This window comes from Schistocerca americana, chromosome X, assembly GCF_021461395.2.
Source record: "Schistocerca americana isolate TAMUIC-IGC-003095 chromosome X, iqSchAmer2.1, whole genome shotgun sequence".
In the NCBI taxonomy this organism is placed as follows: Eukaryota; Metazoa; Arthropoda; class Insecta; order Orthoptera; family Acrididae; genus Schistocerca; species Schistocerca americana.
Window position 1 is genome coordinate 213,755,228 of NC_060130.1, and position 14,309 is coordinate 213,769,536.

A 14,309-nucleotide genomic window follows, 5' to 3' on the forward strand; every position below is an offset into this window, starting at 1 on the left:
ATGTAATGTAGCCTTCAGTACTGAAGTAACAATCAAGCTTTTCTGAGTCTCCCGAAACATCGACACATGTGCTGTGTAATCGAGAAGGTCCACTGCTGCAGCCATGAGGCCAAGAGTTCAGCTCAGATCACTGAGTTCACTGTGTAATTTTATGTGGTTCTCCAGATGACAATGTTGGTGTAAATATAGGGTCAGGGTCACTGGCTAATGACTGCATTTCTTCGACTGTATGTGTCAGTTCAGCATTATCGCTACCGCTGCTTGATGATGCTACCTGTGGGGGAACACGAACTGGTAAACCCTCACCATGAACAACAGGGTGTATGGCAGATGAGATGTCAGGGTACTGAATATCCTCCTTCCTCTTGGTATAGATTCCTTTTCTTGAGAAAGTTAGCATACAAAAATAGCAATCCAATGCATGATTGGTGGGTTCACGCCAAATAGCAGCCAAATGAAACATGATGGAGACGTTTTTACGATGCATCCAAGCATGCAGTGTAGACGAACACGAGATGCAACACACGTGTAGAGCCCACGATTTATCTTGACACCCGAAAAACAAGGCGTTTGCTTCAGTCAAGCGTTGCCTTCTTGAACCACAAATAACATGTGCACAAATTTAACAAAAGTTATCAGGTTTGTTACTGCGGGTGCAAGGCATTTTTGTGAAAGCATACATGTGCATAACAACACAATTCTTCAATTTCAACACTTCACCTCACGTACATTCAATGTCAACCTCCATGACACTCGTTCTAGTAACAAGTGAACTGAAACAGCGTAAGAGCACGTGGCCTTGACAAACAACAATTAAATCGTGTCTGGATTCTACATCAACAATGCTCACGTGACTGGATACTGTGCACTTGAGTCACAGTGTAAAGCAGTGTTGCCAGATTAGACTGGAAGCTTCCACCTCACTCACTAACAGAAGAGGAACCTTTGTCACAACGCTTTTTCAAGTAGTTTTTATAATGTCCCATAAGTGTGACTGTGGAATGAAAACATGTTATTTACATTTAACCCTGAGCTAGAGACAATTTTGTCCTCGATATTTGCGTTTAGTGAATCTAAATCTATACAGAACAGCTACTTACGTTTCAGTAAAACTAAAACGTGAAAACTTATGGATCAGTGATATTTGAGGTTTTTTCTAGATTGGGTCTCAGATGGTTTTCCTCACAGTAGTTCCCTAAGGTTTCCAAAGCTTATGTCATTTTTCTTCCAACTCCTGAAATGTTCTTCATTGAGCAGCAGTAGCGCTGTCATTTGCATATACGAATCTTTCTATTTTCGGCTGGTGTGGCTGATCATTTGTGTACATATTGTACACCAAAGAGAAATGGCGAACACACAAAATTGGTCCTTTTCAAGACCAAAAATTGTTACGACTTTATTAAATATTTAAGGATTCTCAAGAGTAAAGAAATTTTACTGGTTCCTTAAACTTTGTAAGCAAGCTTTCGCAGGGTAATTGGGGTCCATTTTCAAGCGCCCGCCAGTTGAAGTAATACTCCCCCACGAATCAGACAAGCCAGCCATCATTTGTGCTCCCTCTGTATGTGTTCAAAAGGCCTGGTAGTCCTATTTGGAAAGGGTCCCACACGCGTAAGTAATACTTTAGGATATATCACACGGGTGTTTTGGCTGGCTCTGAGCACTATGGGACTTAACTTCTTTGGTCACCAGTCCCCTAGAACTTAGAACTACTTAAACCTAACTAACCTAAGGACATCACACACATCCATGCCCGAGGCAGGATTCGAACCTGCGACCGTAGCAGTCCCGCGGTTCCGGACTGCGCGCCTAGAACCACTAGACCACCGCGGCCGGCAGGGTGTTTTGTTAGCAGTCTCCTCTGACGACTGATTTTATTTTCCCAGTATTCTACCAATGAACCAAGGTCTGCAACTTGCTTTACCTACGACTATGTCTGTGTAAAAATTCCATTTCATATCCCTATAACTTTTTACAGCCATGTATGCGTTATTATTCACTTTTGCTTTTTGTGAGGTGCAAAATTTTATATTTCTGAAGAATTAAAGTATGTTACCAACCTTTGCACCACTTATAAATCTTATCAAGACCTAAGGAAACATTTGTGAATCTACTTCTTCAGACAGTACTTCATCACAGATAACTGCATCATTTACGAACAGATTGAGGTTACTATTAATATTGTTTATCACGTCATTAATATACTGCATGAACAGCAGAGGTCCCAAAATACTTCCCTGGGGCACACGCCTGAAGTTACTTCTACAACTGTTGATGACTCTCCATCCAAAATAACATGCTGCGTCATCCCTTCCAACAAATCGTCAATCCCATTAATTTAACTTTATACCTCATATGGTCGTACTTTCGTTATTAAACTTCTCGATTGTCATGAAATACTGCATGTACATTACTGTCTTGATCCATAGCTTCAAGGATGGTATTTGAGAATAGGTCGAGTTGGGTTTCGTCCGACCTATGTTCTCCGCATCCATGCTGATTGAAATGGAGGAGATCACCCTGAGATCCCTGAATACGTTTGAGCTCAGAATTTTTTTCTACAATCTTCAGCAGACGAAGTGGTAGAAGTGTTTCATTAGAATCTCATTATATTATCTGCATCTTGCGGCGTGTTCCACAATAAATAAGGTATTCCGCAGTATGTCCTACTATGTCAGAGTTAAAATGAGACCCACACACGGGAAATGTGCGTTGAGGGCAGATCAGAGAATCTTGCCTTATCGCCGTGTACAAAGCCCTCGTGGGAGTGATTTGACCTTATCTTCCTCTGACCTTTAATGAGACACTGTGCACACTATCTGATCAAAAGTATCCGCACCTATTAGTGGACATTCATCGTGTGTGTGTACACCCGTCGCCTTTGAGATGCCCAGAAACTCTACTGGGGACACTTTCAGTTAGGTGTCCGAATGTCTATGGAGGAATGACAGTTCGTCCTTCCTCAAGAGCCATAACCAGAGAAGGTAGTGATGTTAGCAGTTGGGGTCTGGAGCAAGGTCGACACTCTAACGCATCCCAAAGATGTTCCAGTGGGTCCAGGTCGGGAATGATACCGTCCACGAACTATTGCCTTACCTCACAGATGCTGCTTTATAACAGGTGCATTGTCTTTGTGATACACACAGTTACCACCTCCGAAGTGTTCCTGCACTGCATATGATGTATACACTGTTGTAACATGTGTTCATACCTTCTGCATTTCGTAATTTGTTAAGAGCAGTAATACTCTGTACTTCACTGATGGCGCGCCAAGTCCTCCAAACACCCATCAAACTCGAACCCTTCCATCGGACAGCTACAGAGCATACCGTGATTCATTACTCCAAATCACCCGTTTCCAATCATCCAGGTTCGTTGGCGTCGCTCTTTAGACAATCTAAAGAGTTGCTTAGCAATGACTACAGAAATTTGTGGCTTACGAGAAGCATCTCAACAATTGTACTCCACTCTTTTTATCTCGCTACGCAACGTCATTGTGCTGGCTCGACTGCTGGTAGCACTTTGGAGCTCAAGAGTGATTTCTTTATTGATACCTTGCGATTCTGTACAACTGCCCTCCACAATGCTCGACGGTTCTGCCCGTCAGTACGTGAGGTCCGCTTGGTCTTGGTTTAGCTGCAGTTGTTCCTTCGCATTTCCACTCTATAATCTTATCATCAACAGTCGAAGAAGCTCTAGAAGGATTTAAATGTTCCTCATGTATTTGTTATTTAGGTGATATCTAATGAGTAGTCCACGTTTGAGGTTACAGAGCTCTCCTGACGTTCTCATTCTGCTGCTGCTGCTCCGCTACCGACAATACTCCCCGCCTCCTTTTATACTGACTGGCCCGTCTCTCGTGACATGTAGTGGTCAATTCTGCATTACATAGGGGTGTACGTATCTGTGTCGTGTGGATAACTGTGATGATTGCCTATTCAATGCAGTGTCGTGTTTAAGTTATAATGGCTGAAAGGATGTAGGTAACATGAAAGCCTCCTGCTGTTACTTAGCCTCCTCCTATTGGAGAACAACAAGTCCTCCCGCTGAGGTTAATGTCTCCATCCAACTGACGGACAACCGTCAAGAGCATCGGATGCTCACACTCCACGAGACACAGTAGAGAAGATGGGAATTAATCCCAGAACACTGCCAGCATATTCGGTCATCTCTGGTCCTCTACATGGATACTCTGCATATCACATTTAAGTGCCTGGCAGAGGGTTCATCGAACCACCTTCACAATTCTCTATTATTCCAATCTCGTATATAGCGAGCGGAAAGAACGAACACCTATATTTTTCCGTACGAGCTCTGATTTGCCTTATTTTATCGTGGTGATCGTTTCTCCCTATGTTGGTCGGCGTCAACAAAATATTTTCGCATTCGGAGGAGAAAGTTGATGATTGGAATTTCGTGAGAAGATTCCGTCGCAACGAAAAACGCGTTTCTTTTGAAGATGTCCAGCCCATATCCTGTATCATTTCTGTGACACTCTCTCCCATATTTCTCGATAATACAAAACGTGCTGCCCTTCTTTGAACTTTTTCGAAGCACTCAGTCAGTCCTATTTGGGAAGGATCCCACACCGCGCAGCACTAATCTAAAAGAGGACGGACAAGCGTAGTGTAGGTATTATCCTTAGTAGATATGTTACATTTTCTAAGTGTCTTGCCAATAAAACGCAGTCTTTGGTTAGCCTTCCCCACAACATTTCCTGTGTTTTCCTTCCAATTTAAGTTTTTCATAATTATAATACCTAGGTATTTAGCTGAATTTACGACTTTTGGATTTGACTGATTTATCGTGTAACCGAATTTTAACGAATTCCTTTCAGCACCCACGTGGATGAACGCACACTTTTCGTTATTTAGGGTCAACTGCTAATTTTCGCACCATTCAGATATCTTTTCTAAATCGTTTTGCAATTTGCTTTGATCTTCTGATGACTTTATTGGTCGATAAACGACAGCGCCATCTGAAAACAACCTAAGACGGCTGCTCAGACTGTCTCCCAAATCGTTTATATAGATAAGGAACAGCAAAAGGCCTATAACGCTACCTTGAGGAACGCCAGAAATCACTTCTGTTTTACTCTATGACTTTCCGTCAATTAATACGAACTGTGACCTCTCTGACAGGAAATCACAAATCCAGTCACATAACTGAGACGATATTCCATAAGCACGCAATTTCACTACGAGCCGCTTGTGTGGTACAGCGTCAAAAGCTTTCCGGAAATCCAGAAATACGGAATGGATCTGAAATCCCTTGTCAATAGCGTATGTTAGCGACTTGCTATATCGAAGAAGTAAATTATTGTCTGCCATTATTCAACGTGGAATTTATTGGCAACGACCTATGAGGTTTTGAAAATGAAAGATAGGAGCACTCTGTTTGCTGACATCGACACTCAACGTTGACGAATACACTTACTCGTACAAAGACTGCACACCGCTGTTCCCACAAGACATACCTAATATTACACATCAATGTACTCGGTTAAAAGAATTAAAAGCTTGAATATTGTGCATGAAGATTTTCGGACATTTCTACATTTCGTGTTTCACTCACTTGACCAAAGGGACACTTCTAATCTCATAACTCCCTTTTCCTATGTGGTTGCAAAAGCGCAATTAATGTGAGATAAGCCCCATGAAACTAGTGGCAGGAAACTCGAGATCTCGAGCGTTGCAAATCTTACAAAATTCGACAGCATCTTAATTATATTAATTTCCTGGTATTATCTAATTACCTTAGGAAATTCGCTAAACTCTTTCTGAGCCAACATTTAGTTAATGCACACCATGAACCACTATACTTACAAACCATTGTATATCGACAGGTGTCGAGTGTTTGGTGATAACATCCCTGTTATGAGGTGAATACGCTCTTACGAGGCAATAATAAAAGCTAGAATAATAAATGTAGACTCTTTTCCAAACAGAAAAAGACACTAAGGGATTCGCATCAACTTATGCCTGGAAATTAATAGTTTTCATGATATATACCCTTCATCTCTCTATCTCTCTCACTCTCTCTCTCATACTGTTTGCTTCTTTTCTCTACGCGTTCACTTTGTAGTGAACACAGAGATGTGAATCTATGTATCGGTCCACTATTCGTATCAGGAACGAACTGAAATTGAATTCACACGGAAAGATAAACACGGCACAACACAATTACAGGATCAGTTTTTTGAAACCCAGTAATTGTCTCCCATTTTGACGCAAAAGTTTGAAATTTGATTCAAAGGAGCCTACAGCCTTTCTCTGTAATGGTGCAAAAGTGTGGTGCCATGCGATGTCGCCATCGAGCTCGGTGGTGCTTCAAAGAGCAAGGCGCCGACAGATGCGAAAAAAAAGGCCACACCTCAGAAGTTCATGTGAGGTATAAGATAGGCCCACTGAAACCACCCCTTTCCTTGGGGCGCTGATGCCCACACATTTCGTGGCCGCGAAGGGCAGATCGCACTTGTACTTTTTGACACTGCTGTCACCACTCGGACGAGTGAACCTTTCTCGAAGGTTGTCGTGGGGCTGCAGCCCAGTTGAAAGTTATCTGACCCCTCTGTAGTGTAGCAGGACTGCAATTTTTGCTCTTGTTTGCAGGGTGGAACCTCTAGGGACCTTAGAAAATCCATTCGACGAAATGATCTGAAGCAGCAAAGAGCGTTTATGTTTTTTCTGCCCTCCTGTTTCGCAGCTTCATGCAGCGTGACCGTGGAAGGTTGCGACATTGATACCTATGTGAATGAAATGGCAAAGGGTACCTGTAAAAGGCTTCAGTTGAGCAACACCCTCGGTGCCACCCACACATTTGTTGGGCACTTTAATAATGTCGCTGTACAGAGACAGCTATTAATTGCTTCCTAGGAGGCGGTGTGACCGACAACCATTTCGCCACACCTGAGCTGAGTGGTGCTGCATTGCAGAACTAGCGCCTGCTGGCCGCATGCAGAATCTAAGAAGGGATGTCGAAAGAGGCGTCTGTCACGCTTGCGACAAGGAATCAGTGAATGAATGTCTCTGCATAAGATCATTTTCAAAGTGCCCAACAAAAGTCGATAGGTGACACCGAGGGTATTGCCAAACTGGTTGGCCTTAGAGGGAGGCTTTGCCGTTTTATTCACGCACATGTCAATTTCGCAGCCCTCCGTGATTATGCCACAGGAGGGCGCGAAGCAGGAGGGCTGAGAGAGCATACACGCCCTTTACTGCTTGAGATCACGTTCAAATTTCGTTGAATGGTTTTGATAGGTCTCTAGTGGTTTCACCCAGTACAGCATAGCAAAAAAACCTAGCTCTGTATTCCTGCAGGAGGCTTCGAACCATTACGCTCCTGAATGCCATGCTCCCTTGCGCCGTGTACCCCAAGGGAGTGTTATAGAGCAGTTACCGTTCACGATACATATGAATGATCTGGTGGGTAGCGTTATAAAGTCTGAGAGTTTTTTCACGGATAATGCTGTTGTATACAGGAAGGTCACAACACCAGGAAATGTTAGTGAAATGCAGGACGATCTGCAGAGCATCAGCGATTTATACAGGCAGTAGCAGTTAACCCTCAACATGAAAATATGTAGCGTACTGCTCATAAATAGGCAGAAAGACCCATCATTTTTCCACTGCACGAATGGTTATCAATCACTGGCAGCAGCAACCGCAGTAATACACGTGATAATTTACATTGCTGCAGAAACAAAAAACTGAAACACGGGAAAGTGGAGGAAGAAACTAAATGAAACTACACAGGGTGTTATTTCTGTGTTTACAAAACCGAGTCAAATTTGTAAAGAACTCAGCAGTAAGAGCCCGCTTATCAGTATGACGTTGCACTCCCTCTGGACAGGATATATGTTCTGATTTGGTTGGTAGGGGTGTCATAAAGCCGTTGTATTTTCTAATGTGGCCAGGTGGTCCACAACTGTTGTACCTTGGCCTTTATAACACTGGGACGGCGTTGACACCCAGATTGGCACCACGCGTGCTCTGTCAGGGGATCTTGGGTACCACAGGAGTACCTCAACATCAGACACAGTTAAAAGAGAAACGTCCCGTGTGTGGACGCGAGACGTCTGTGACATATCGTTGTTCCATCAGGCCGCGTGATTTGAGGCGTCTTGTCTCGGACTGTGCGGCCCCTCCCGCCGGAGGTTCGAGTCCTCCCTCGGGCATGGGTGTGTGTGTTGTTCTTAGTGTAAGTTAATTTAAGTAGGGTGTAAATCTAGGGACCCATGACCTCAGAAGTTTGGTCCCTTAGGAATTCACACACAGTTGAACATTTTTGTTCCATCAGAGTTCCCTTAATTACTACCAACCGTGACGTGAAGTAAAGCTCGATGATTCCACACACCATGAATCCAAGAGTAGCAGCGCTGTGCCTCTGCAAAACATTTGAAGAATAAGAATTCTGCGCAGGACGGCACCATGCTTGCCGACAATGATAATCCGGGGTAACGTAGAAGCGTGAACACAATATGACACGATTCATGAGCAATCCATGCTTCCCTGTCACGACCCAACTCCAAATGAAGCCGATACTTTTGTGGTGTTAACGACAGCCACACATGGGACGGCAGTCCCCTAGTCCATCTTCTGCTGAGCTCCGACCAAAGGTACAGGATGATATAGGATATTGCAGAAGGTTCGTTACTTTTTCTCGGATGGCAGGCGCATATGTGAAAGGGTTACAATATGCTTGGTACACAATGCAGCGACCTTCCCTCATTGTCGTCAGATATGATCGACTGGGACATTGATGATTAGTATGTCTGCCATCAAGTTCCCAGACAGTCCTACGTAAGGCCACCGTCACATCCAAATGTCCTACAGATCTTCATATTGCACGATTCGACCATCCAGCCAAATGGACCCACAATGAAGCCACTTACAAAGTCTTCCAAGTGCTGATAACGCTGTCTTATACGAGTATGCAGCATCTCCCTGTCGCTCATAGTGATAAGCCAACGTCTGGCACTACTAGCGTCCCTCGTATTCCCTACCAGGCCTGGTAACAACATGAAACACGAACACTACCAATGCCCTCAGGTATCCATTCTAAAAATGGTTCAAATGGCTCTGAGCACTATGGGACTCAACTTCTGAGATCATCAGTCCCCTAGAACTTACAAGGGAACCTCCCCATCGCTCCCCCCTCAGATTTAGTTATAAGTTGGCACAGTGGATAGGCCTTGAAAAACTGAACACAGATCAATCGAGAAAAGAGGAAGAAGTTGTGTGGAACTATGAAAAAAATAAGCAAAATATACAAACTGAGTAATCCATGCGCATGATAGGCAACATCAAGGAGAGCGTGAGTTCAGGAGCGCCGTGGTCCCGTGGTTAGCGTGAGCAGCTGCGGAACGAGATGTCCGTGGTTCAAGTCTTCCCTCAAGTGAAAAGTTTACTTTCATTATTTTCGCAAAGTTATGATCTGTCCGTTCGTTCATTGACGTCTCTGTTCACTGTAATAAGTTTAGTGTCTGTGTTTTGCGACCGCACCGCAAAACCGTGCGATTAGTAGACGAAAGGACGTGCCTCTCCAATGGGAAACGAAAACATTCGATCGCAAGGTCATAGGTCAACTGATTCCTCCACAGGAAAACACGTTTGATATATTCTATACGACACTGGTGACGGCATGTGCATCACATGACAGGAATATGTTGTCGACCCACCTAACTTGTACACTTGGCGAATGGGAAAAAAGATTGTCCTACCTTGCCCGATTTAGGTTTTCTTGTGGATGTGATAATCACTCCCAAAAAGTGATGAAAACATAAGAGTTTGTCTCATAAACTGCAACAAATGAATGCAACAGTTTCACAGTCGCACAGTTCTCCCTGTGCTCTGTCAAAACATATGTTTTTAGCGTTTTCAAATTTTTCCGTGTGTAGACCGTCAAACCCTGCATATGTCCAAGCAAATCTGAACATGTCCTGGAATTTTGGAGAGCGAAGTTCATTATGTGTGAGTGCCTGAACTTTGATAATTGTCTGAAAATAAAAAAATAAATTTTTCACTCGAGGGTAGACTTAAACCAAGGACCTCTCGATCCGCAGCTGCTCACGCCAACCACGGGACCACGGCGCTCCTGCGCTCACGCTCTCCTTAATGTTGCCTATCTTGCGCATGGACTACTCAGTTTGTATATTTTGCTTATTTTTTTCATAGTTCCACACAACTTCTTCCTGTTTTCTCGATTGATCTTTGTTCAGTTTTTCAAGTTCTATCCACTGTGTCAACTTACAACTAAATCTGAGGGGGGTGCGATGGGGAGGTTTCCTTGTTAGAACTACTTAATCCTAACTAACCTAAGGACATCACACACATCCATGCCCGAAGCAGGATTCGAACCTGCGACCGTAGCGGTCTCGCGTTTCCAGATTGTAGCGCCTAGAACCGCACGGCCACACCGGCCGGCGTATCCATTCTACCTGTCACAGAAAGTTTCTGTTCTAACCTGTTACATACCCGTTAATGATGTGTACGTGAAGAAGTTACATTGACATACAACCATGTTTTCCGCGTGTTTCACTTTTTTTGTCGGGCAGTGTTGGTCCAGAGTCACTTGAAGTGGAACAACAGGCCGGCCGCGGTGGCCGAGCGGTTCTAGGCGCTCCAGTCCGGAACCACGCGGCTGCTACGATCGCAGGCTGGAATCCTGCCTCGGGCATCGATGTGTGTGGTGTCCTTAGGTTAGTTAGGTTTAAGTAGTTCTACGGGACTGATGACCTCAGATGTTAAGTCCCATAGTGCTTAGAGCCATTTGAACCATTTTTTTTTATCAACCACCTAGTAGTAGGAAAAGCAAATGGCACACTAGGATGCATTGGATTGGTGGCAGATAGTGCAAGGGAGCCCCTGTATAGTTCATGGGGAGGTTTACTGCAAATACACCTTTCAAATTTGCCGCCGGATATTTTTTGTAAATCCCACGATGTTTAATTGATACGATTGTTGGACATCTTCAGGAGGCGGCAGTTAATGTTGTCACAGCTGCAAGACACGACTGATGATAATCGTGCGACGGAAGTTTATCACTCCATGAGCAGGAAGTAAGCCTGTGCGAGAAACCGCTCATACATTCAAAAACAAAAAGTGCACACCGCGAAGGAGTTATCCCAGTGAAACGGATGTCGGTAGAGATGATGTACTTATAGAGACAAACAAATAATCACAATTTTAAAAACTTGGATGATTTATTCAAGAGAAACGGCTTTGCAAATTGAGCAAGTCAATAATGCGTTGGTCCACCTCTGGCCCTTATGCAATCAGTTATTCGACTTGGCATTGATTGACAGAATTGTTGGATATCCTCCTGAGAGATACCGTGACAAATTATTTCCAAATGGCGTATTAAATCGTCAAAATCCCAAGATGGATCGAGGGCCGTGTCCATAATGTTCAGAGCATTTTCAAGTGGGGAGAGATCCAGAGACCTTACTGACCAAGATGAGGTTTGGCAGCACGAAGACAAGCAGTAGAAACTCTCAACATGTGCAGGTGGGCATTATCTCGCTAAAATATAAGCCCAGGACGGCTTGCCATGAGGGCAACAATCCGGGGGTAGAATATCGTCGAAGTACTGCTGTGCTGTAATGGAGACGCGGATGGCAACCAAAGGGACACTGCTATTAAAAGAAATGGCATCCCAGACTATCACTTCTGGTTGACAGTCAAGTTGGTATCCCACCGCTGTCTGGGGTGTCTCCTGACAGGTCTTCGGCCTGGAATCTCATTGATTGGAGTAGAATTGTCTTCCGTGGGAGTCATGCGCCACTTCTTTTCATAGCAGGATCTCTTTGGTAGTCATCCGCGGCATCCATACAACATAGCTGTAAGTCGACGATATTCTATGCCGTGTTTTGTATCCCTTCGTAGCAGGCCATCCTGGGCTTACGTTTCAGCAAGGTAATCCCCCCCCCCCCCCTCCCACACACACACCATGCGAGAGTTTCCACTGCTTGCCTTCGTGCTTAAAAAGCGCTGCCTTGGCCAGCAAGGTCGCCGGATCTCTCCCAACTGAGAAAGTTTGGAGTATTATAGGCCGGGCCCTCCAACCATCTCGGGATTTTGACCATCTAACGCGCCAATTGAACATAATTTGCCACGATATTCAGTAGGAGGAGATCCAGGAAATCTATCAATCAATGCTAAGCCGAATAACTGCTTGCATAAGCGCAAGAAATTGACCAGCGTGTTATTGATTTGCTCAATTTGTAAAGCTCTTTCTCTTGAACAAATCATCCAATTTGTATGTAACTGCACTCATTTATTTGTCTGTACGTGTGCATCATATCTTTCGATTTCCGTCCCAATTGGATAATTCCTTCGTGGTGAGTCGTTTGCTTTCTTTCTTTTTTATCTTAGAGTGTAGTTGGTTGAAAGTAGTGCTCATAGTGCCCCCTGTTGGGAGCCGCAGAGAGGCCTTCCACGTGTGGGCTGTGGGCAATGACAGTGCTGCAGAACGCTCCTCTAATTAAAAGCTTAATTTAATCTCCGAAACGCGCCGCGTCCGGTCATGACTCTCAAGTTATTGTTTCTTAATTCAACGGTAGCCATTGCTGGAGTCCAAGCAGCGCTTAATTGAAAAGTTGCGTTCCTATTAATAAGCTTGTCCGCCATACGAATATGTATGGCCTCTTTAAAAACGCAATCGCAGATCGATGATGTTGCGGAAAAAACTTCAGTCTTCCAGTAAAACATACGATGCTCCATGTTGAGGCAATGTTCCGCTACCGCTGGTTTATCAGGTTGGCCAAGGCGTTTATTATAACTATGCTGAACAAAATATTCTTGCGTAGTTCTACTTGTCTGCCCAACATACACTATGCGATCAAAAGTATCCGGACACCTGGCTGAAAATGACTTACAAGTTCGTGGCGCCAGCCGGTAATGCTGGAATTCAACATGGTGTTGACCCACCCTTAGCCTTGATGACAGCTTCTACTATAGCAGGCATACGTTCAATCGGATGCTGGAAGGTCTCTTGGGGAATGACAGCCCATTCTTCACGGAGTGCTGCACTGAGGAGAGGTATCGATGTCGATCGGTGAGGCTTGGCACGAAGTCAGGGTTCCAAAATATCCGAAAGGTGTTCTATAGCATTCAGATCAAGACTCTGTGCAGGCCAGTTCATTACAGGGATGTTATTGTCGTGTAACCACTCCGTCACAGGCCGTGCATTATGAACAGGTGCTCTATCGTGTTGAAAGATGCAATTGAACTGCTCTTCATTAGTGGGAAGCAAGACGGTGCTTAAAACGTCAATGTAGGCCCGTGCTGTGATAGTGCCACGCAAAAGAACAAGGGGTACAAGCCCTCTCCATGAAAAACACGACACCATAACACCACCGCCTTCGAATTTTACTGCTGACACTACACACGCTGACAGATGCCGTTCACCGGGCATTCGCCATACTCGCACCCTGCCATCGGACCGCCACATTGTGTACCGTGATTCGCCACTCCACACAACTTTTTTCCACTGTTCAATCGTCCAATGTTTACGCTCCTTACACCAAGCGAGACGTCGTTTGGCATTTCCAGGCGTCATGTTTGGCTTATGGGCAGCCGCTCGGCCATGAAACCCAAGTTTTCTCACCTCCCACCTAACTGTCATAGAGCCCGCATCTCGTGGTCGTGCGGTAGCGTTCTCGCTTCCCAGGCCCGGGTTCCCGGGTTCGATTCCCGGCGGGGTCAGGGATTTTTCTCTGCCTCGTGATGGCTGGGTGTTGTGTGATGTCCTTAGGTTAGTTAGGTTTAAGTAGTTCTAAGTTCTAGGGGACTGATGACCTAAGATGTTAAGTCCCATAGTGCTCAGAGCCATTCGAACTGTCATAGTACTTGCAATGGATGCTGATGCAGTTTGGAATTCCTGTGTGATGGACTTGATAGATGTCTGCCTATTACACATTACAACCCTATTCAACTGTCGGCGGTCTCGGCCAGTCAACATACGAGGACGGCCTGCAGGTTTTTGTGCTGTACGTGTCCCTTCACGTTTCTACTTCACTACCACATCGGAAACAGTGGACCTAGGGATGTTTATGAGTGTGGAAATCTCGCGTACAGACGAATGACACAAGTGACACCCAATCACCTGAATACGTTCGAAGTCCATGAGTTCCGCAGAGCGCCCCATTCTGCTCTCTGACGATGTCTAATGACTACTGAGGTCACTGATATCGAGTACCTGGCAGTAGGTGGCAGCGCAATGCACCTAATATGAAAACGTATGTTTTTGGGGGTATCCGGGTACTTTTGATCACATAGTGTAAGATATGCTTCATTAGCATGGGATCT